At 42.7% G+C, this 22,150-nt stretch overlaps 1 protein-coding gene and 1 long non-coding RNA gene across 9 annotated transcripts in view; both read right to left on the bottom strand.

Annotated features, from left to right (window-relative positions):
• The window catches only part of AUTS2 (activator of transcription and developmental regulator AUTS2), a 1,221,294-nt gene that overhangs the window by 989,473 nt on the left and 209,671 nt on the right, over positions 1 to 22,150 (bottom strand). The window lies entirely within an intron of this gene.
• The window catches only part of LOC133238917 (uncharacterized), a 158,083-nt gene that overhangs the window by 51,589 nt on the left and 84,344 nt on the right, over positions 1 to 22,150 (bottom strand). The window contains exon 2 of the long non-coding RNA XR_009733675.1: positions 1 to 22,150. This exon is cut by the window's left edge and continues 51,589 nt beyond it; it is cut by the window's right edge and continues 54,529 nt beyond it. This is a non-coding gene — a long non-coding RNA (uncharacterized LOC133238917).

The following is a 22,150-nucleotide window of genomic DNA, read 5'->3' on the forward strand; positions in this document are numbered from 1 at the left end:
CACAGATTAAATTAAGGGCTTTTAAATGGGGATACAAAAGAGGGAGAAAAAAAATCACCACAAAAGGATTATTCACAGATTACCTTTACAATAATTGTCCCTAAATCCAGTTTAGATAATTTAATTTACATAAATTCTTTGGAATGCAGTATCTTTATACTTTGTTCCATGTCCAGGTATCAATTTTCTGTTAACTGAGCCACATCTGATAGTTTCAGAGATGTGGTCAGCCATCCTCCCAGACACGCAAGGCACAGGGCAATGACAGAGATGCCACACTTGCCCCGGTCCATGAAACTGTAGCATTGTGCTTGCCTTCTGAGCCAGGGTGCATATCAATCTGCTTATTTACACACAAGAAAATGCTACTTTTGACCAAAACTTTCAAGTTAAAGAAGGGCAAGAGGTTGATACACAAAAATACACAGTCCTTTGAACACAAGTTTGTCCCTTTGACATTTCTTACACACACAACCAGGCTTCTCTGCTGGCTTAGATGGTAAAGAATCTGCCTGCAATGTGGGAGACCTGGGTTCTATCTCTGGGTTGGGAAGATCCCCTGGAGGAGGGCATGGCAACCCACTCCAGTATTCTTGCCTGGAGAATGCCCATGGGCAGAGGTGCCTGGCAGCCTACAGTACATGGGGTCGCAGAGAGTCAAACACAACTAAGCGGCTAAGCACAGCACACACAATTATTTAAGGCCTTCTGATAGTCAACGGAAAAAACAGGTAAGTGGTGGCTTGTGTTGAACCCTTCCATTAAGTAAGTCAATAAATCATGGCCAGAAGGCAATCTGTTCAAGGACAATGAACTGCTACTGCTCAAACGTGCCCAAACTCTGATACTGTCAAATCTCTTTACCTTCTTTCCAATAATCAGACTGTCACCTGTACGTCTTCACCTCTGGAGTGTTATATACAGCATTCAATACTTTTAAGTGCCCTACATGATTCTAGGAAAAGCATTTGTTCAACCACTAACCTCCCCAAAAAATCAGCAACCAGCACTGAAACTCTGGAACAAAAACATGCACTATTCACCTCAAATCAGTCTTCAGCTTTTCTTAAACTCACTGAAATTACTCCTCTTCTATCACAATCTCTAGCATTTTGCTCTCATCATGTGTATGGGTTAACAGTCATTAAAGAAAAGGGCTGCAATATCTATCATGGTTTGCAGGACTCTCAGTACAAATCTTCAACACTGAATAAAAACAGCTCTGAAGAGAGGGACTTACCTAGTGGTCCAGAGGTTAAGAATCTGTCTTGCAATGAATGAAAGGGACATGGGTTAGATCCCCTGGTTGGGGAACCATGCTGCAGGGCAACTAAGCCCATGCATTGCAACAAAGGACCCCACATGATGCAATGAAGACCCCACGTGTTGCCAAATTAATTAATTTTTGAAGGAGTTCTGAAAAGATGGGATTTAGCTCTCTAACATTTTCCTCTTGCCAAAAATTCCATCTAAACTTCCATTAACAAGAAAGAGAGGACTCATCTTGTCTAGTGGCCAATATGCCCTGAAGTACTGGGTTAATAAAAATCATATCAGAGTTCAGAGATCTATTTATGATATTTGCCATGAGCATGAAAAAGGAAAACAGTCACAGACATGCTATAAATTTTCCCATCCTTGCATTATCATATCCTACATCCTAAGCTCCAGATGGGTTAAGGGTATAATTTTAATTCTCTTGTCCTTGTTTCTGAACAATATTGATGACTTCTAAGGCACAGGTGTTCTCTGTAGCTTGCTCTCCTACCAACTGGCCCCAGAAATTAGTGAGATTGAAAATGGATATAGAGGAAATAATTCGTTAACCTTGGATAAATACCCCAATATTTGGCTAATTCTCAAATTATACAAGATTCCTGGTGCTCCAAAAGCAGGAACTATTGTGCAGAAGCTTTTAAGTTTAATTAGGTCCCATTTGTTTATTTTTGCTTTTATTTCCAATATTCTGGGAGGTGGGTCATAGAGGATCCTGCTGTGATGTATGTCGGAAAGTGTTTTGCCTATGTTCTCCTCTAGGAGTTTTATAGTTTCTGGTCTTATGTTTAGATCTTTAATCCATTTTGAGTCTATTAGCGAGGTGAAAAGACAGCCTTCAGAATGGGAGAAAATAATAGCAAATGAAGCAACTGACAAACAACTAATCTCAAAAATATACAAGCAACTCCTACAGCTCAATTCCAGAAAAATAAATGACCCAATCAAAAAATGGGCCAAAGAACTAAATAGACATTTCTCCAAAGACATACAGATGGCTAACAAACACATGAAAAGATGCTCAACATCACTCATTATCAGAGAAATGCAAATCAAAACCACAATGAGGTACCATTCACACCAGTCAGAATAGCTGCGATCCAAAAGTCTGCAAGCAATAAATGCTGGAGAGGGTGTGGAGAAAAGGGAACCCTCTTACACTGTTGGTGGGAATGCAAACTAGTACAGCCACTATGGAGAACAGCGTGGAGATTCCTTAAAAAACTGGAAATAGAACTGCCTTATGATCCAGCAACCCCACTGCTGGGCATACACACTGAGGAAACCAGAAGGGAAAGAGACATGTGTACCCCAATGTTCATCACAGCACTGTTTATAATAGCCAGGACATGGAAGCAACCTAGATGTCCATCAGCAGATGAATGGATAAGAAAGCTATGGTACATATACACAATGGAGTATTACTCAGCCACTAAAAAGAATATATTTGAATCAGTTCTAATGAGGTGGATGAAACTGGAGCCTATTATACAGAGTGAAGTAAGCTAGAAAGAAAAACACCAATACACTATACTAACGCATATATATGGAATTTAGAAAGATGGTAACAATAACCCTGTATACAAGACAGCAAAAGAGACACTGATGTATAGAACAGTCTTATGGACTCTGTGGGAGAGGGAGAGGGTGGGAATATCTGGGAGAATGACATTGAAACATGTATAATATCATGTATGAAACGAGTCGCCAGTCCAGGTTCGATGCACAATACTGGATGCTTGGGGCTGGTGCACTGGGACGACCCAGAGGGATGGTATGGGAAGGGAGGAGGGAGGAGGGTTCAGGATGGGGAACACATGTATACCTGTGGCGGATTCATTTCAATATTTGGCAAAACTAATACAATATTGTAAAGTTTAAAAATAAAATAAAATTTAAAAAAAAAAGGCAGGAACTAAGAGAACATGCACAACAAGTGAAAACGGAAAGGTAGGGGAAAGACGGACAGAGCAGAGAGAAAACGGAGAAAAGATAGGGATGGAAAAAATAATAAACTGGAGAGAAAAGGGAAGTGAGAATATAATTTATGAGAACTGGGAAAAGGAAATATAAGGAAACCAAGAGTTAAACTGGTTTTGCTTTATTTGGTTGCAGCAGTTGCTTGCTTCAGGCCCAGGCTCAATAGGAAATTTTACAGGATTCTCCGGATCTGGCACTTCCTGGCTCCTTTTAGGAGCCCGGCAGCAGTAATGTTAAGTGCTTAGCATTATCACAGAGCTTTCTAAAGTAGCTTGTGTTTGAAGTCTGCATCAAGGCTGGGTTTGAGTTTTTGGCTTTGCATGCTAGCTGCTACACATAAGGCCGGGATTATGCTGGCGGGAGCAGAGGAACACACAGAGAATCCAACACGCCAGAGCAAGTAGAGTTTATCAGATTAAAGTCATAAAGCAGCAATTCCTCCTGTGTATTATTTCACAGAGCTGGGATCAAGTGATTCAACAACATTCATTCTGTTGACAGTGAGGGAGAGAGCCTGGCTCTTTCCTAAACCTCCCTCCTGCTTCGTGAAGCCTTGGCTCAGAAAGCTTTGCAGACATGGCCTGACTACTCCTTTATTCAGGTGAGGAAGGGAGACTAGGGAACTCTGCCTAACCAGGTTCTCAAACTGGAGTGTACAGAAGGAGTCTGGCTAGACCCCAAACAAAGCAACTTCATTTTTAAATAATTTAAACTCGAAGACTAAAGGCCCTTCATTTCATACACTTGGATGAAGAATCTATTGGGCTGTTTTCCTAAGTCCAGAGAAAATGACATACAATGGGATGAGCCTGATCAACTCAGTAAGAAGCGTGAAGTAGGGGAATGATACAGTATAATGAGGGGAGAATTTGTTTAACAGTGAAAAGAAGGCAGAGCAGCAGGTAAAAGTAAGCATAAAGGATTCACTAGAGGGACTTCTCTGGTAGTCCAGTGGCTCAAGCCTCTGTGTTCCCAATGCAGGGGGCCTGGGTTTGATGCTTGGTCAAGGAATTAGATCCCACATGCTACAACTAAGACCCCAGCACAGCCAAATAAAATTTTTTTTTTTTTTTTAATGGATTCACTGGAGCTCTCCTGCCCCTCTCCCCCCAGGGCCTAGAACAAGGCTTCTCAACCCAGCTGCCCATTAGAATCTCTTGAGAAACTTTCCAAACTATGTATTTCTTGGTGCTCACTCCCAGAGATTCAATAGATTTGAGAGGGGCCCAAAAGAACTTTTTTTTTTAATCTTTCAGATGATTCTGAGCATAGATATAATTTTCTGTGGAGCAATTTATTTCACATAAATACTATGCAGTGTAATACATATACCAGGAATATGGATTCTTCAAGACAGTCTAGGACAGATTTCAAGTTCAAGAAAGACATTTTCAGGATCAAGAATTCAGATAATAAGGGTTACAATATGAAGGTCAAATATGACTGACCTGTTAAAAGGTCAAAATCCAATTGCTATTATATGATAAACAGGTCAACAGTGAGGGTGAATGCTTTGGGGGGCCCCATTTTATACAATTTCATGCGAAATACCAGGCTGGATGAAGCACAAGCTGGACTCAAGATTGCCAGGAGAAACATCAATAACCTCAGATACGCAGATGACACCACCCTTATGCAGAAAGTGAAAAACTAAAGAGCCTCTTGATGAAAGCAAAAGGAGAGTGAAAAAGTTGGCTTAAAACTCAACATTCAGAAAACTAAGATCATGGCATCTGGTCCCTTCACTTCATGGCAGATAGATGGGAAAACAATAGAAACAGTGACAGAATGTATTTTCTTGGGCTCCAAAATCACTGCAGATGGTGACTGCAGCCATGAGACTAAAAGATGGCCACCTGATAGGAAGAGCTGACTCATTTGAAAAGACCCTGATACTGGGAAAGATTGAGGGCAGAAGAAGAAGGGGATAACAGAGGATGAGATGATTGGATGGCATCACCAACTCGATGGACACAAGTTTGAGCAAGCTCCAGGAGTTGGTGAAGGGCAGGGAAGCCTGGTGTGCTGCAGTCCACGGGGTTGCAAACAGTCAGATACAACTGAGTGACTAAGCAACTGAAATGAACTGAACTGAATTTTATACCTGCTGCATGCAAGTGCAGAGAAGGCAATGGCACCCCACTCCAGTACTCTTGCCTGGAAAATCCCATGGACAGAGGAGCCTGGTAGGCTGCAGTCCATGGGGTCACTAAGAGTCGGACACGACTGAGAGACTTCACTTTCAGTTTTCACTTTCATGCATTGGAGAAGGAAATGGCAACCCACTCCATTGTTCTTGCCTAGAGAATCCCAGGGATGGGGGAGCCTGGTGGGCTGCCGTCTATGGGGTCGCACAGAGTCAGACACGACTGAAGTGACTTAGCAGCAGCAGCAGCAGCAGCATGCAAATGAGATGAGCAGAAAAGAGACAGGGAATCAGAGAGAACAGCAGCTCTCAATAGGTGGTTCCAAGACCGGCAGCCTAGGCATCACTTGACAACTTGTTAGTATTTCAGATTCTCAGGCCCTATCCCAGACCTACCAAACTGTGAGCAGCAGAATCCAGCCATCTATGTTGCAATAAGCCCTCCAGGTAATTCTGTTACAAGCTCAAGTTTGAGAAGGATTGAGGCACAGTAATAACTGATTACGAACTTTTCAATAAGGCATCCTTGGTGCTCCTTGTGGACATCCAGGAGGGAAATTACACACTCTCTGAATCTCAGCCACTTCCAGCCAACATCTCACAGTATCACCAACCAATGAGTATTTACTGTCACCAAGACAGTTTCCTCAAAACCACTTTCCATCTCTACTCCTTGCCCTCAGGAGGGTGGTTTACGCAACAGTTAATGACGTGTTCTTTGCTCAGAGGAGCCGGGGCGTGCTGTTTCTCTCCTGCAAAGCAAAATTTTTCAAGGATCTCTGAGTAAAACCAAGCACTAGATTTCCTAAGTAGCTCTTGCCATTATCCTTGTAGCTCACTGTAGATTTACTGAGTTACATCACTGAAAATTTATTAGCCTTCTGTGGCAGCAACATGAGAGGCAACCTGAGTAGGTGAAAAGGTCCTTGGCATTAAGGTCTCTCTACTATCCAACAGCAGGTGATCCAGCTGAGAGAGGGGCAGGGAATCCACAGCACACGGACTCTGGCTAGTGAGGGGTCAGTAGTGTTCTCTGAGGCCATCAGATGCTGAGGTCCTCAAGATCTTCCTTGTGACGGGGGATATACAGAAGCAACAGCAACTCCATTTTACAACTACCAACTGGTACACATATGGCTCCAGCCAACTCACTCCCATATTCAAAACCACCATTCAACTGTCAACTTACTTTCGTCTACACTTCTTAGTAGATGAACAGAGGAAGAAAACGCTGTTGCTATTTTAAACAGAAGAAACAAAAAATCTAAAACACTACAAAAGTTAAATTCAGATCCAGATCTCACAACCTCAACTGTATCACTTCCTCTGAAAACAGAAAGGCATGTATTTCAGGCACCTGGAGGTCCTTCTCAGAATTTAGCACAGTGGCTACCTTAGGGATTACCGTGGCTCAAACAGCCTTTTGAAAATGTCACACAAAACACTAATGCTGCTTAGGGCAACTTAACAAATGAGTTAAAACCCTGAAAATTAAGTCACTTACAAAGCATCACTTAAACCTATCGTTATTTAAACTATGTTGAGGGCCAAAGCCAAGTGCTTTTCAATTATGCAGCAAAGTGATGGAAGGATTTTTATTTTCTCACTCTCTCAGCACTCTAAGAGAAAGGTTTAGGGTACAACTGGAAGCCTCCTAAGATTTGTTTTTCATCATCAGTATGGAGGATTCTATCTTCTCTTGCCACTTAGGGCAAGTTCTCCCAAAGCTAAGCCATCTGGGATCCCAACTGATCCCAACTGACGCCCAAGACAAAGGCACAACACTTTCAAATAACTCAAAACAAACAACCAACAAATTCTGAGAGGTTAGTTGGGTACTGGCCTAGAGAAGATAAGTCATGACTTCTTAAAAAGCTTACAGTGACACTCAAAAGACCAAAGTAACTTGGTTTTTCAGACTCTCTGACCCACTGAGAAGATGAAATTATCCAGCCCAGAGTGAGGACATGCTTCCCGACCAGGATTGGAAACAGTAATGAATGGGTTAGTCAATAAACTGTTCAAACTTTGTTGTTGCTTGGACTCCAGAGTCCTCAGGATGTAGTAACCCTAGAGTTCAGCATCTCACCTCCAGTATTGATACCCAACAGTTGTCTCAGGGCAGAAAACTCACAAAACATTGTCCCCTAGTTGTAATAATATAATTCACGGAGAATTATTTTTATTCCTTCTTGAATAAAAAGTCCTTTTTATTCAAAGTAGCAAATTGCAAAAGGATGAAAAAAGTAAGTTTCAACCCTTCTCCTTCTTTTTATGGTTGGGGAAAGTGAGATGAGAATCATAATATATAGGTAAACTATTTACTTGACCCTAGAGTTTTCCTCTTGAATAATGATTTCAGTGCCATGATGTCTAGGAAAGTCTTTTCCTGTCCTTTCACTATTATAAAGGTTTTCTGATTCTCAACCTCCAAAGGGATTACATTCAGTTCAGAGATGGGAAAAGGAGATGAAAATTATTGGCAGCCCTCAAATCAATACTTCTAAGTCAGCCTCAGAACTCTCCCCTGGACCAGCAATGAAAGATGACTTTCCCCTAACATGGTGCTCTGTTACCCACAATTCTGAGTTCCCGGTGCTTTCTTTATTTGTGCCCTATACCCAAACCAAAGAAAATATTCAACTGTCTGGCTGGCTTTCAGTAACAGCTCAAAAAATGTGTACTGAATGGATGAATGCACACAGATAAACATGCTTCATTACAGGGTGTTTGTACCTTAGAAATCAACCCTGAATATTCACTGGAAGGACTGATGCTGAAGCTGAGGCTCCAATACTATGGCCACCTGATGCAAAGAACTGACTCAGTGGAAAAAACCCTGATGCTCGGAAAGACTGAGGACAAAAGAAGAAGGGGGCAGCAGAGGATGATGAGATGGTTAGATAGTGTCAACAACTCAATGGACATGAATTTGAGCAAACTCCAGGAGATGGTGAAGGACAGGGGAGCCTGGCGTGATACAGTCCATGGGGTCACAGAGAGTCAGAGATGACTTAATGACTAAACAACAACAACAAGGTATTTGGAACCCTCATTTTAACACATCAGAAACATTTCCTCAGTAATAATGAAATCAAAGGCAGTTAGCTACTTCCAATAAGGATGTGATACAGATTTCCAACTTGTTACAATAATGAAAATAAATAAAACCAACTAGGCAAAGACTAGAAAAGAGACATTCTTGGAATTTAGGAGGAAGTACCACTAAGCAGTCAAGTTAGACTGGACCTTCTTAGGAAAATAAAACAAAGGGAAAATATATAGAGTTATTTTGTCACTTTCCAACAATAACAAACAAATTTATCAGGAATGTTTCACCTCATAATAAGTTTAGGAGTTAATTTGCCATGTCAATTGTTACAAAAAAAAGTTGCTGGAAAACCCCAAACACAACCTTTAAATGGCTGCTTTTCATCTTGATGACCTGTCCCCTTGCTATGAAGAAAAGTGCCATCAAAAATTAAATAGGGGCACAGCAGGGGAACAACAGGCAGAATGCAATGTAAAGCTGACGGTGTTTATGTCAGTCATTCGTGCAGTACACACGCAAAAGCATTTCCACCATTTTCTACCTCAAACCATTCTTGGGGATGGGTAAGAGACGTGTGTTTATCAGTTAGAATACAGTGGGCTGTAGGAAACAAAACCAAACTAAAATAAAAATTTTTAATGAAAATTATTAAATAAAAATTTCTTCCTCATACCTAACAAGAAGTCCTGAGCGTAGAACGAATTTTAGGCTGCTCAATTCAGCAGTTCAACAATATGATCAAACACGCTGTCTTTCTATCTTTCTTTCAGCTCTGCTATTGGTCTGTCCTCCAAGTCAGCTCATGGGGCAAAAGCGGCTGCCGCCACAGTCAAGCTGCCACACGGACAACAACCAGAAACAGAGACCGTGCATTTCTCCCCTTCTCACCCAGAAGGAAACTTCCCGCACCCACGTAACGTTTTCCATGCTGCCATATGGGCGAGACCTGGACCTCTGACTGGCTTGAGTGCAATCACTGATTTAGACTAGTGAGGTCCATATGAACAGTGAACGCCTAAATGAAGTCGGGATTCTGCTGGCAAGGATGGGGGTGAGCTGATAGATCCGGTTCAAGGTCACACAGAAAGATGTTAACCCTGCTTCCGAGTCCGCTGGTCAAGTTCCAGGAATACTTCTTTACAGCCTCTAGTATGTGACATGTTTTGAGGCATGAGAGTTTCTATGAAAGAATTACTACAGAATGCCTTTGTCTACAGAAGTGACAAAACAAAACAGAAACACTGACGAGGAAGGAACCAGGACGTGGGCTTCCTTGGTGGGAACAAACACACGCAAGGGCCCTGTGCTACAGACACGAGGAGTGACAACAGGAGACGCTCCGTGAAGGGTCTCAGTGGCGCAACTCAAGTGTGGCACATACATGACTGACCCCCCTTCTCTCCTCCCACATGAGACTTTAAGAGCCCCCTCTACTGCCAACCAAAAGATAAGCTTTGTTTATCCTCACAAAGGTGACAAGTCAAATACTCATTTCCCTTAAAAGGAAATGGGGGCTTTTGTTCCTTTTCTAAGTCCTTATGCTCTAAACAAGAAGAGCTTCATGTGGTGTCCTCATATGCCCTTCATGTTTCAAATTTCCAATGAAGCATCCACTGCAGCCATTTTCAGAATCCTGGGGGTGAGGGGACAGGACAGGGGGCTTCTTTTTGTTTCCTGTTTAATGGTTATGATCCATTTCTGCAGAGTAAGTTTGTCCTGGATGGTGACAAATATGCGGTGCTAATACACAAGGGAAGTGGCTCTTGAGCACAAAAAGCACTTTTCTGCATTTGAGATCTTCAACCCTGATTGCATTTCTTACATTCAACCATAATTAACAATCTCTCTGGGATGATGCAGGAACCAGGAACACAAAGAGGCTTTGCTTGTGAGAGGGTGGAAAGAGAGAACAGCAGGGTGGAATGACAGAGCACACCATCCAGGCGGCACTGGGTGTGGCTTTTTCCAAAACTCCCAGCGGCCACAACCACTTCTCCATGAGACACTGGTGGGGACCAATGAGGGCATTTCCCACCTCAGCCTATCAGGTAATGGGGGAAACTCTCAGAAATCAGGAAATCAGTAAAGCTCAGTAGCAGCTGGCATGAGAAAGAGCTGAAGTGAAATGGGCATGGACTCTCTTCCCCTTCTGTCCTAGCCTTTCTTAACAGGGGAGTAAAGGAACATACTGGGCTTCCCAGGTGACACCAGCAGTAAAGAACCTGCCAATCAATGCAGGAGATGTAAGAGACGCAAGTTCAAGCCTTGGGTCAGGGAGATCCCCTGGAGGAGGACATGGCAACCCGCTCCAGTATCCTTGCCTGGAGAATCCCATGGACAGAGGAGCTTGGAGGGCTACAGGGTCTCCACAGGGTCACAAGAGTCAGACACGGCTGAAGCAACTTAGCATGCACACACAAAGGCAAACAGCAGGCACTCAATAATCTGTCAGATGAATGAAAACAATCCACAAACCACCCAGAAAATTTTTCTCTTCTATAACTGCATATATTAAACTTTCAACATTATCATTTTAAGCAAATAGCACAGGCTGGGAAAAATACTTTACCTGGAAACAAAATACTACACATGAATATTCACACTCACAGTAGATTAAAAGTGAAAGTAGGCCCCTCGGTGAGAAAAAAACCACAACTGTTAATAAAAGATGACACTCTCTTGACTATATCAAATGTCAAATGTGCATTACCAGTTATCACCTGCATTCCGCAGAGGCAAATGGCAGGACGCCTAATATTAACGGACGCACACACATACACAACCTTCCCCGATGGCGCTAGTGGTAAAGAATCCGCACGCCAGTGCAGGAGATGCAAGAGATGAAAATTCAATCCCTGGGTCGGAAAGATCCTCTGGTGGAGGAAATGGCAACCCACTCCAGTATTGCCTGGGAAATCCCAGGGTCAGAAGAGCCTGACAGGCTATAGTCCATAGGGTTGCAAAGAGTCGGACACAACTGAGCACACAGTGCACACGCACGCATGCACACACATAAACACACACACACACAAAGCAAGCAAGCATACACAAACACAAAGGATTCAAATTATGACAGCTGGGAAAAAAAGAACCTTGGGGGTTCCCTTAGTCACACTTATTACAGGTGTTGTAATTCAAGGGACAGCATTCCCCAAAGCTCAGTATATTGAAGGGATTTATGGTCAAAAGCATAAATTTAAGGCCAATATCACCACCTGAGGTAGATCACTTAAACTCACTGAGTCTTCAATTTTTTTATTCATAAGGTGGAGACAATAGTTACTTGCCCTGCTAATCCACAGCCTTGTAGGAGATTTTAAAACAACCTTGTACATAGGGAATTAACACTATCAACACTGTAGACAGGGAATTAACACACACGAAAAAGCACTACCTGATAACAAGGGGCTACTCTTACTCAATATATGCTTGGTACTACTCAATCTGAAAACCACACAAGTAACAGTTTACCAAACTCTAAGGCCATGGTCGCGTGTGCTCACAGAATTCTCCCTTTATGAATAATTACATCTTCCTGCCCTGATGCAATTTGGGCTATCTAAAAAGGAAAAAAAAAAAAAAGAAAGAAGAATAAAAAGAAACTCTTGTGTCCCCTGAACAAAACAGTTATGCTGTATTTAAGAGCAAAGTAGGGCAACAGAGAACTTGTTTCCATTTGGTGTACAGAACCCACACTAGGAAGGACTAGGTGTTATAGAGGTAATAAATGGCACCACATGTACCACCTACGCCTGGCAATTTATGCTGTACACAGCAACATAAATTTGTTGACCTTAATCAAAGATCAGTGTTATGCCTAAAGCATTTCAAAACTGGGAGTCTTTCCCCCTCCTAGAACAACAAAAAATAATATATGCTTGTGGACCTACTCCCTCATGAACCACAGAAGGGGAAATGACCAGCTGGTACACTGGGCTCAATTCCATCATTTTAGTCATCGAAAGCAAGTAGGGAAGGAAGGCGGTACTGACATCTAGTATACGCCCAGCACTACGTTGGCTGCAGAGGATTCAGATACCAAAGGCGCAACTGATACCCTCTGAACTGTAATCCAAGCACAACGGCACCATGCCACTGTCGAAATGGGCACTGTGATGGGAGACAACAGAATTCCTGCTAAGAAAAACTAGAACTTCTCTCATTCCACTGGTTCTTCCATCAAAAGGAATTCCTTTCCTGTTAGCGCTTCTCAATCTAGTTACACACTGGACTCACCTAGGGAATTTTTTATTTTTACAACATCAATTTTCAGGCCCCATGTTAGAGCAACGATTTACCTGTAATTGTGGCCAAGGCACTGGAGTTTTTTCAAAAAGCACCCCCAAGTGATTCTTATGATCCTAGAGTTCATTGAAAAGTGAAAGTCGCTCAGTCATGTCTGACTCTTTGCCACCCCATTGACTATACAGTCCATGGAATTCTCCAGGCCTGTATACTGGAGTGGGTAGCCTTTCCCTTCTTCACGGGATCTTCCCAACCCAGGGATCGAACACAGGTCTCCTGCATTGCAGGCGGATTCTTTATGAGCTGAACCACAAGGGAAGCCCAAGAATACTGGAGCGGGTAGCCTATCCCTTCTCCAGTGGATCTTTCCAACATAGGAATCGAACTGGGGTCTCCTGCATTGCAGGCAGATTCTTTACCAATTGAGCTATCAGGGAATGGGAACCACTAATTCAGGTCCTTCTGTCTCAGGAAAGTTTCCTTTATAATGACAGATGGCAGTAATCCATTCAGCATTAGAGGTCTAAAACTGTTCAAGGACACTTGGCCTCATTCATATGGATAACAAAAATTAGTATTAAAAAAGATAACTGCCTAAAACCTAAAGAAAGCTCTATTTACTGGGTAAGAAATTTCTCCCTTGAGTATCCCAGGAAACTATGTGTCAGTAAACATATTTCCTGCATTTAAGTTACTATCCACACAAAATCATCAGTGAAAATGAGGCACCCAGAATGTAGCAAAAGTATTTTGTGCTTATTGCTTAACCTCACCAACCTTTTATTAAGTTAGTCATTAAAACTCTTATTTCACAATCTCCAAAATAGATGCAGCTTTCAACTGCCTTTCAAACTAGACCAAAAATACAGATACAGAAGGAGGTGCAAAGCTCAATTTCACCAGTAACTACCCCACACTTACAAACCAGAGTGAGAACTATGGCCACCGAATGTATCAATCCTTATCTGACTGTTCTCTTTTGTGGCCTCACCAAGACCAAAGGAAAGGTGAAGCTGTTCACAGAAGAAACAAGAGACACTGAAATGGCTGGTCCAGCGAGGTGGGTTCTCAGAACTAAGGACTTATGGGACTAGTGGAAAGAGCAGAAACAGCAGCCCAACCAAGAAAAGGAGGAAATAAGCTGATCTCTGATCCTATAGAATTTATACTTCTGCCACAAACAGGACCAATTTCCACCAATGATAATGACAACTAATGATCTGTCATAATTATTAGTGACTGATGTATTGAGAATGTGTATTTAGGGATAAAGCTAAGCACTAAATCCTCACAGTATCTCTGAGGTATTAGCTCTCATTTACAGCTGAAAAGAAAGAGGCAAAGGCAAGCAGATCTGGGTCAAAATCACACAGCCTGGATTTGAAGTCAGCACGATCTCTTCAGAATACTACTTCAGAATCATGTCTCAATTACTCTGAAAGTACCTAACAAAACCACCTCAATACCTATAACACCCATTTCTCTTTGGCAGTAATACATTTATCATCAGAGGTCTAAAGAACACTTGACCTCATTCATATGGATCACAAAAATTAGTATTAACGAAAGATAACTGTTCATACAAAACACTTAGAGTCTTCCCTGTACCAACGAGACTTTCCTGCCTTTGTCCCACCTAACGATCATAGACGTCTTCAATATCTAACAAGCACTTCATTTTACGTGCACATAAAACTGATGTCATGACATCATGTGGCATGAGCTGAAGTGATTCCCCAACGTAAGCAAAACCTGGATCACTTGGCCTAGCACTGCAGTGTTAGTTTGATGTGTTAGTTTCCTCTAATAAAAACAGCAGTCAACAGTTAAGCACACAAGTCAGTAAACTGCGAAGACTTGTATTAACAGCAGGGGTATTTTACTAATTTGCTGATGGACCAGGCTGATGGACTTTAGCTGCTGTGGGACATATGTTTAGGCGTCTTTTCATCGCTATTGCTGACGTACACTTCAACAAGCAGCCTCCTTTCAAGGGCTCCTTATCTAAACAAAATCCCCCCGTGTCTCCACAAGAACCTGCAGAGTGGAGTTCAAACTTAATGAGGCATGCAGCCTCATCCCACTGCTAAGCCAACTACCGTTCTGCACAATCGAATTTCCAGATGTAACCTGATACCCAAAAGGGTCTCCCCTCAGCTTCTACTCAGGAGTAGGGAGCAAGGCAGCTGGAGCAGCACACCCCACCTGAGAAGGTGTGAGAAAAGGCGGAGAGGAGAGTAAGTTGCTGAAAAAGAGATTCAGGTGTGGAGATAAAATGACTTACATGGTTTGATCTCCTAACAACGGTAGTGAATACCAATACGCATACTAGGAGGTGGAGATAAAAACAAATCCCCTGAATTCAACAACTCAAGTTCCCTAGTTTATTTAGTTGTAATCTTTTCTCTCCTCTTCTCCCTAGCATTTCATTTTGGACTCATTTTTGTCCTTTGCAGAATATGAGGACCTTTGCCATAAGTAAGCCGAAGAAACAAGCAAGAAGAAACAAGCAAGACATTGAAAACCTCCATGTCCTAAAATTGCAACCTTCACAGCAAAGCACAAGAGTGGGAGCCATATGTACATTCTTCTGTTTTTGCTTTTTTTATATGTATGTTCTGATGGGACCAGGATTCAAAGAGCTGCCTAGGCCAATGTTGGGTCAAAGAACCCATTCTCAACTCTGATTTCTAGACCACTGGTCAACAAAGAAAACAAAACAGCCCTTGGGTCTACCTTTGGGTGGGGCAAGATGCTATCTGTCCCCTGCTGAAGCTTCCAAATACATTTTCATGGAAGAAACTTTAAAGTCCTATGCTGTTGTTTCCCTTTCTCTTAACATCTCCTCCCAGCAGATTTCTGTCAAGATAACCACTGCCCAATTCTAAACAACATGCATCATTCTATTTGCCAAAGTTCAGCACCTAGACCAGAAGGGTACAGGCTTTTCAGGCAAACAGATCTGAGTCATCTAGAATTTGCCACTTCTCAGCTACACAGCCTTCGGACCTTCTGCAAAAAAAATTGATTTGCATATCATTAAAGGGGTGATCACAGTTAAGATATACCAGTGACAGTTTGTAAGGAGTTTATTAAACTACCCATGGAAGACACTGGTGGCTAGTCCATTGTTTCTTTTCCATTTTCAACCACCGTGTGACCCCTTATTGCTGCTCACACCACTTTTCTAGAGCTGCACTAGTTCAAACCCTGGTCATCTCTCACTTTTATAGCTGGAATAGCCTTCAAACCTATCTACTTCCCTCTAGTCACTGACAGCCCTCTAATTAGAATCATGAAATGTGTAGTAACTCTCATCTTGCCATAACTTTCAGTGGCTCCTTTTTGCCTTTAAAAACAGAAACTTACTAGACTTTAGTTTTTATTTTCTCACACCCCCACTTCTCTGGATCCACCTGCACCCCTACGTTAGATCTCAGCTCCCTCTTTCCAGTACACACAAAGCACTTTACCTATGCAGGCATCTCATCCCTTTAAAACACAGTTACCCCTATTTTTCACCAGTACCACAGGCCTCCCACTTTTAAAACAGTGGCTTTAGGTAAATCTGGGCTTTCCTGCTGGCTCAGACGGTAAAGAATCTGCCGGCACTGCAGGAGACCGGGTTCGATCCCTGGGTTGGGAAGATGCCCTGGAGAAGGGAATGGCTGCCCACTCCAGTATTCTTGCCTGGAGAATTCCACAGAGGAGCCTGGTGGGCTACAGTCCATGGGGTCTCAAAGAGTCGGACAGGACTGAAAAACTAACAGAGGTAAATACCCTCTTCTTGAGATCCTCACTTTATGAAGCCTCTCCAGGTACCAGATTCCTGGTCCCAATTAATTGCACCCCTGCCAGAGGTGAGAAAAAGAGATGAACCCACATTAGAATTCAACCTGTGAGGAACATTTTTTTCTTCTTCACAAAACTAAGTTCTGTACTTGACATTTGTTTTTCTTGGCTCGAGTTTTGAGAGTCCACATTCTCCCTACAATGAACTGTGCTCTTTGAAGGAACAGAGCCCTCACCATCACATGTGCACTCATTCACGCTCCTCTCCTTCCCTCTCTTCTATTCATTCCTCAAAACTTGCCTCCACATCCCCCTCACCCAGGAAATACTGCCTTGATGATCCATAGCCCCCTTCCTTCTCTGACCCCTTTCACACCTAATGCACAGTTCAGGTTAGCATCCCATTCTAGAGTATCTTATTCTCTCCTTTTCTGAACTCTACAAGCAAGCAACCCTTAATTCCACGTGCCTTACTAACAAGTGCTCAACCCAATGCATAGGTTCTCGGACTTTAGCACAAATCTGAATCATCTGCAAGTGTTAATCTTTCAGTCGTGTCTGACATTTGAGATGTCAGACAGATGACATTGCAGATGACATTTTGCGATCCCAGGCACTGTAGCCCACCAGGCTCCTCTGTCCATGAAACTCTTCAGGCAAGAATACTGGAGTGTGTTGCCATTCCCTTCTCCAGGGGATCTTCCCAAGCCAGGGATCAAACTTGGGTCTCCCACATTGCAGGTAGATTTTTTACTGTCTGAGCCACCAGGGGAGCAACTGAATCATCTGCAAGGGTTTGTAAAAGAGATGGCTGGCTCCACCCTCCAGGGTCTCTAATTCTTCTGGTGATCACAGGGTGGTCACTGTGAATCTGCAGTTTCCAGAAGAGGATGCTGCTGCTGGTCTGGGGACCACACTTGTAGAAACACTGACCTAAATTCTTTCCAAGTGGACAAAATGCACCTTTGGAGCTGAGAACTCATACTTCTTTTATGTTTCACAAAGCTGGGCACAGAGTAGGTGAGTAATAAATATCTCAATCGACTGACTGACTGCCTTTGTATGTCATCTCTCCTGCCATGTGGTAAGGTTTCTCTTCCTTCCTCCCATACGATCCATTGCAGAGTGCTACTGCAGAAGCAGCTCTGTATCAATCCTGTGCTTATATTACTTTCCAAGCAGTACCATCTGATTGGAGCAGGGCAGAGGAAAGCACACCTCATAAAGTCCATGAAATGCAGCAGCAATTAGCCTCGTGGGACAAGAAACTAAGTCTTAGAGAGAACAGTCTCCTTTGAAAAATACAGGTCCTATACACCCCAAGATTGGCTCATACTTTAGTCACAATAAAGCTAGTTATAATAAAACTCTCTGAAGATGCCAATTTCTGGGAAACTTCCTCCTTACGCCTGCTGCCCACTGTGTGCACCATGAACCAGGCAACTAACAGCTTACACAAGCAGCCCAGCATATCTGTCAGTTCACAGGAATCCAGCTTTTTCCTTTAGGAACAATTAAGCCACAGCATCAGGGGGAAGATACAAATTGACAGAGTGCCTAGAATTTCCTGAAGAAACATTTAAAGAACCGCTGAAGATGGAAGGCAGTCTGCTGTGTCTCTGCAGCACGTAATCATGCCTTCTTATTACAGTCAGGGCAACTGAACTTGGAGAGCACTTCTCTGGCTCATCTCCCCACGTCAGCTGTGGAAAGGGGAGGAAAGGGTGAGAAGGCAGCAACAGCGCCAAGGAAAGTTTCCTTGATTTGGATCAAATTTTTTATTTCTACTTAAAAAGGAAAACCCATCATTATTACTTGGATTTATTTGATGTGGTGCCTTAGTCCTTTCCTTTCAAAAGTCATTTCTATTAAAAGTGCCCTTGCTGGGTCCCCCATACCATTTTTCCTTAGAATCAAGCTCTGGGCTTCTGTCCTTGGAAAGATCTGCCTCTGCTGGCAGATCTGTTGTCCCCCCCCCAAAAAAACAAAAAACCAAGAAGAGGGACACATTTCCCCTACTCAGCAAAATTCAGAATCTCCTTACTAAACACAATCAAATCTTACACGGCACTGAAGTGATAACCCCCAAGCAGAGAGCCCATGAGACGATAAATATCTTATAAACACAAAGGTCACAGGCCCAGGTGTTTACGAGCCCCGAAGATGTTTATGGCTATCCACTTGGTTAGAAATCTGCTTTCAACCTGACTCTCTCTTCTTTATTGCCAGCTACATTATTATTATTCTCCAATTATTTTTGGAAAATCCAAAGCAAAGAGGACTATAAAGAAGCTTTATGAGACTGTTGAGCCAAATCAGTATGCCAGAAACAAATCAATGCTTCGGAGAGTTCTGAATACAATTATAGGCAAACAATAGTCCAATGTGTCTGGTAATCTCCCTCCAAACCATTATTGCATAGATTAAAAGATTACAGATATCCCTCTTTGCTTCTCAATATTAATAGTGATATAAAGCACATTTAATAAACCCAAACTGCCACAGCCCTAAGTTGGATTATGGGTCTGGTTCTTCATAAACTGACATGTACATGCAGACTCAGTTTAATAATATACAATCTCGGGTCAATCAAAATCTACCCTCGCCAGCCTTCTATTTATTATCACTTTTGCCACAACCCGGACCCAATCAGATACTGTCCTAAAACTCTCTTGGCTGGCAGCTGCACAAAAATCTGCACAGCGTCAGCATAACAAGTGACAGGCCTCCCCATCAATTACAACTCTGAAGGAAAGACAGCTTCGGCGGGGACATAACCCCACAGTCACACACCACCTTCGCTTCTGACGGACCTTCAGATCAGAAAGGAAGCTGTCATCAATGGAGAAAAGGAACCCAGCTCCTCATTAGCCAGGGTTTTCTTTTTGTTTCTGTTCCCTTTTTTTTTTTTTTTTCAACATACATCAAGGAATAATCATGGGCCAACTCAACTCTGACAGCTCCTTATGTAAATGGCATTTAAATGCAGGCAAACAGCTCACAAACAAAGAGGCTACAGCTAGGCTGGTGCTCACAGACCCACTCAGACTAGTGTCCATGCTGTGGGTCTCTCTGGGTTTTAATCTTCTGCCAAATGACCAGAAGCATCACCATGAACACAAAGATGTTATTATGGGGCTTTGCAGAGGGTGGAGACAGGCTGTGTGCATCCTGTTGGGGTCCAGAGGCAGGTTTTCCTATAGCAATGGAGTGGAACTACCTCTGGGACCACCCACATCCCAAGGCAGGACTCACCCCTTCCACTGAAGGCAGCCCGTGGCTTTAATAGCATAACACCACTTCTTACCAGGCTCTCCGTCCTTTAGCGGCACTTAATCCAAATTCTAAGTTCTCTCAGCTGTGATTCAAGGCCCACTTTCCCCCCAAAGTCCACCTCCCTCACCAACCCACAAGAACTTACTCACATCTGATTTCCTGTGGCGCTCACACGAACACTGCACACCAGAGTGCTGGAATAGGCTGTCCTCAACAGTCCTCCAATTGTTAAATACGGGTCTTGTTTCTCCAGATGACTGTTTAGCCAGACATATTCTATTTCTCCTTCTTCTCATGCAAAGTACCCATAAGACCTGGTACACTAAATACAGCCTTCAGTAAGAAACGAGTAAGACAGGGATGTTACCAATGGTGGGCGTGGGGGTGGAAGCTATAAGGATGAGCTGCCAGAGAGCTGGGTTCTTGGCAACAAAAGCATAAACGTTCCTTCCTCTATGCTTCCCCAGCACTCTGCCCATATTTTAGTTATCAACTTACCATACAAGCTGGTTCTGTGTTTTTATATTTGCTTCTCACATCAGAACTAGTGACTCTCAGTAACACAGTTGCATCCTAGTCCGTCTCTCCAGTGACTGATCATAACGGGCCTCTGATGACAATGGTGATGGTGGTGGTGGTAGTGGTGGTGATGAAACAGCAAACATCTAGTGAGTACTTCCTATTTAGAAACACTTCATGAAAGCCTGTTTTAAGTACTTCAAAATAACCTTACCAGATAGAGTCTATCACTGTTACTCATCATTTTACTGATCAAGGAACTGAAGGTCCAAGGGGAAGTTCCCCGAGGTCACAAAGCTGTCTGGCTTCAAAGTCCGTGCGAACCAAACATGTCCTGCATCAATGAGTGAGTGAGTGACATACTCTGAGCAGGAAGCTAATTGCAGTATACAGAAGCAGTGGATTTGGCAACAGATAATCCAACTAGAATCTTGGCTCTGTCACTGGATAAGAGACCGGGGCTGATTTATAACTTCTCTGGCCCTCGACAAAACCTATCTTATAATTCTTACGGGAAGAGGATGTATTAGTGAAAGCTCTTGGTAAATTATAATGCACTCTACAGTTATCGGTCAACTGGCTCAAAAGTGAGCCCTTTATAATAATCCTCGACTACTGCCAGGGGACTTCTGATACCAGACAGGATGGAGCAAGAAGGCACAGTTGACAGCAGCTGGGAATGCCGTGGGCAGAAGGTAAGAGCACAGCAACAACGTGGAGAAAGTCACTTCTGTGAAGCCAGCCTTCATTTCTAGCACTCAACCAATGTCACTCCACATAAATTTCAGTTCCACCCTACCCCAGATTCTGATCTCAACCAGAATAAATGAGTTTAACACAAAAAGCAAAGTACAAAGCCCAAAGTGACTTAATCTGCTAATATTCTTCTAATCTGCCTCGGGAAGACAGAATGTGATTGGATATGTTCATTTCCAAGAGCTGATGAAATGACCTGAATTTCACTGAAAAGAATGGAAATTAAATAAACTAATGGATAGTAAAGTACCCAGCACCATGCCTGAGAAACATGGATCACCAAAAAGTGTTTCCTTCCTCCCTTTTAGAGATCACCAGGAAATAAACGCCTTCAGATGTCAGAAATCTTTCCTTCTATGTTAATTGCCTCCCAAGGAGAAAGCTTGTGCCCAGAGTCAAGTTTCTATCCTCAGAAACTGATGTCCCAAACCGAGACATCACTTCTATCCTCTGTAGTACTCGGATTTCAGAGGCAAAAGGCCTGATCTGTCTTCCCACGAGAAGACTGTGTGGCAGATAGCATGACCTCTCTTGACTAAACTCAGACTGACAGTCACCCAAGTCCAAACACAAATTACTGTCTCCAACACTAAGTCCTTGACTGATGGGGGCCTCATGGGGGCCTCTTAGAGTGTGAGAAATAGTCAGGGAAGGCTCTGTTGTCTCTCACCATCTATATGTAGAACATATGCACTGCTGAAATGTGCAGTTCATTATCCCAAGCCTCATTTAAGCATTAAAAGAAACAAACAAAAAAAGAAGATCAGAAAGCAGTCTGTAAAAGATGCAAACAGCAGAGCATTTAGTAGAGTACTAAAATCTACTTATCCTGATCTTGTTTACTTACAATAAAAAGATCTATCATCCCAAAGATGACTTTCAGATTGGTGCTTCAACTTGATCCTTTCAACATGACAACTCTGTCCCTCATCAAACTTCCTGATAAGGATGTACTGTCAAGTCCATAGGGGGAAAAAAAAAAACTTCCCAATTTCAATAAAAAGAGGTAAGTCAGACTGCACGCAAGATGCACAGTAAGGGAAACAGACCCATTCCCTTTCAGAAAACATATCCATTTTCTAGTTGAAGGCAATCAGCTACACAGATGG

The sequence above is a fragment of the Bos javanicus genome, chromosome 25, assembly GCF_032452875.1.
Source record: "Bos javanicus breed banteng chromosome 25, ARS-OSU_banteng_1.0, whole genome shotgun sequence".
Lineage (NCBI taxonomy): Eukaryota > Metazoa > Chordata > Mammalia > Artiodactyla > Bovidae > Bos > Bos javanicus.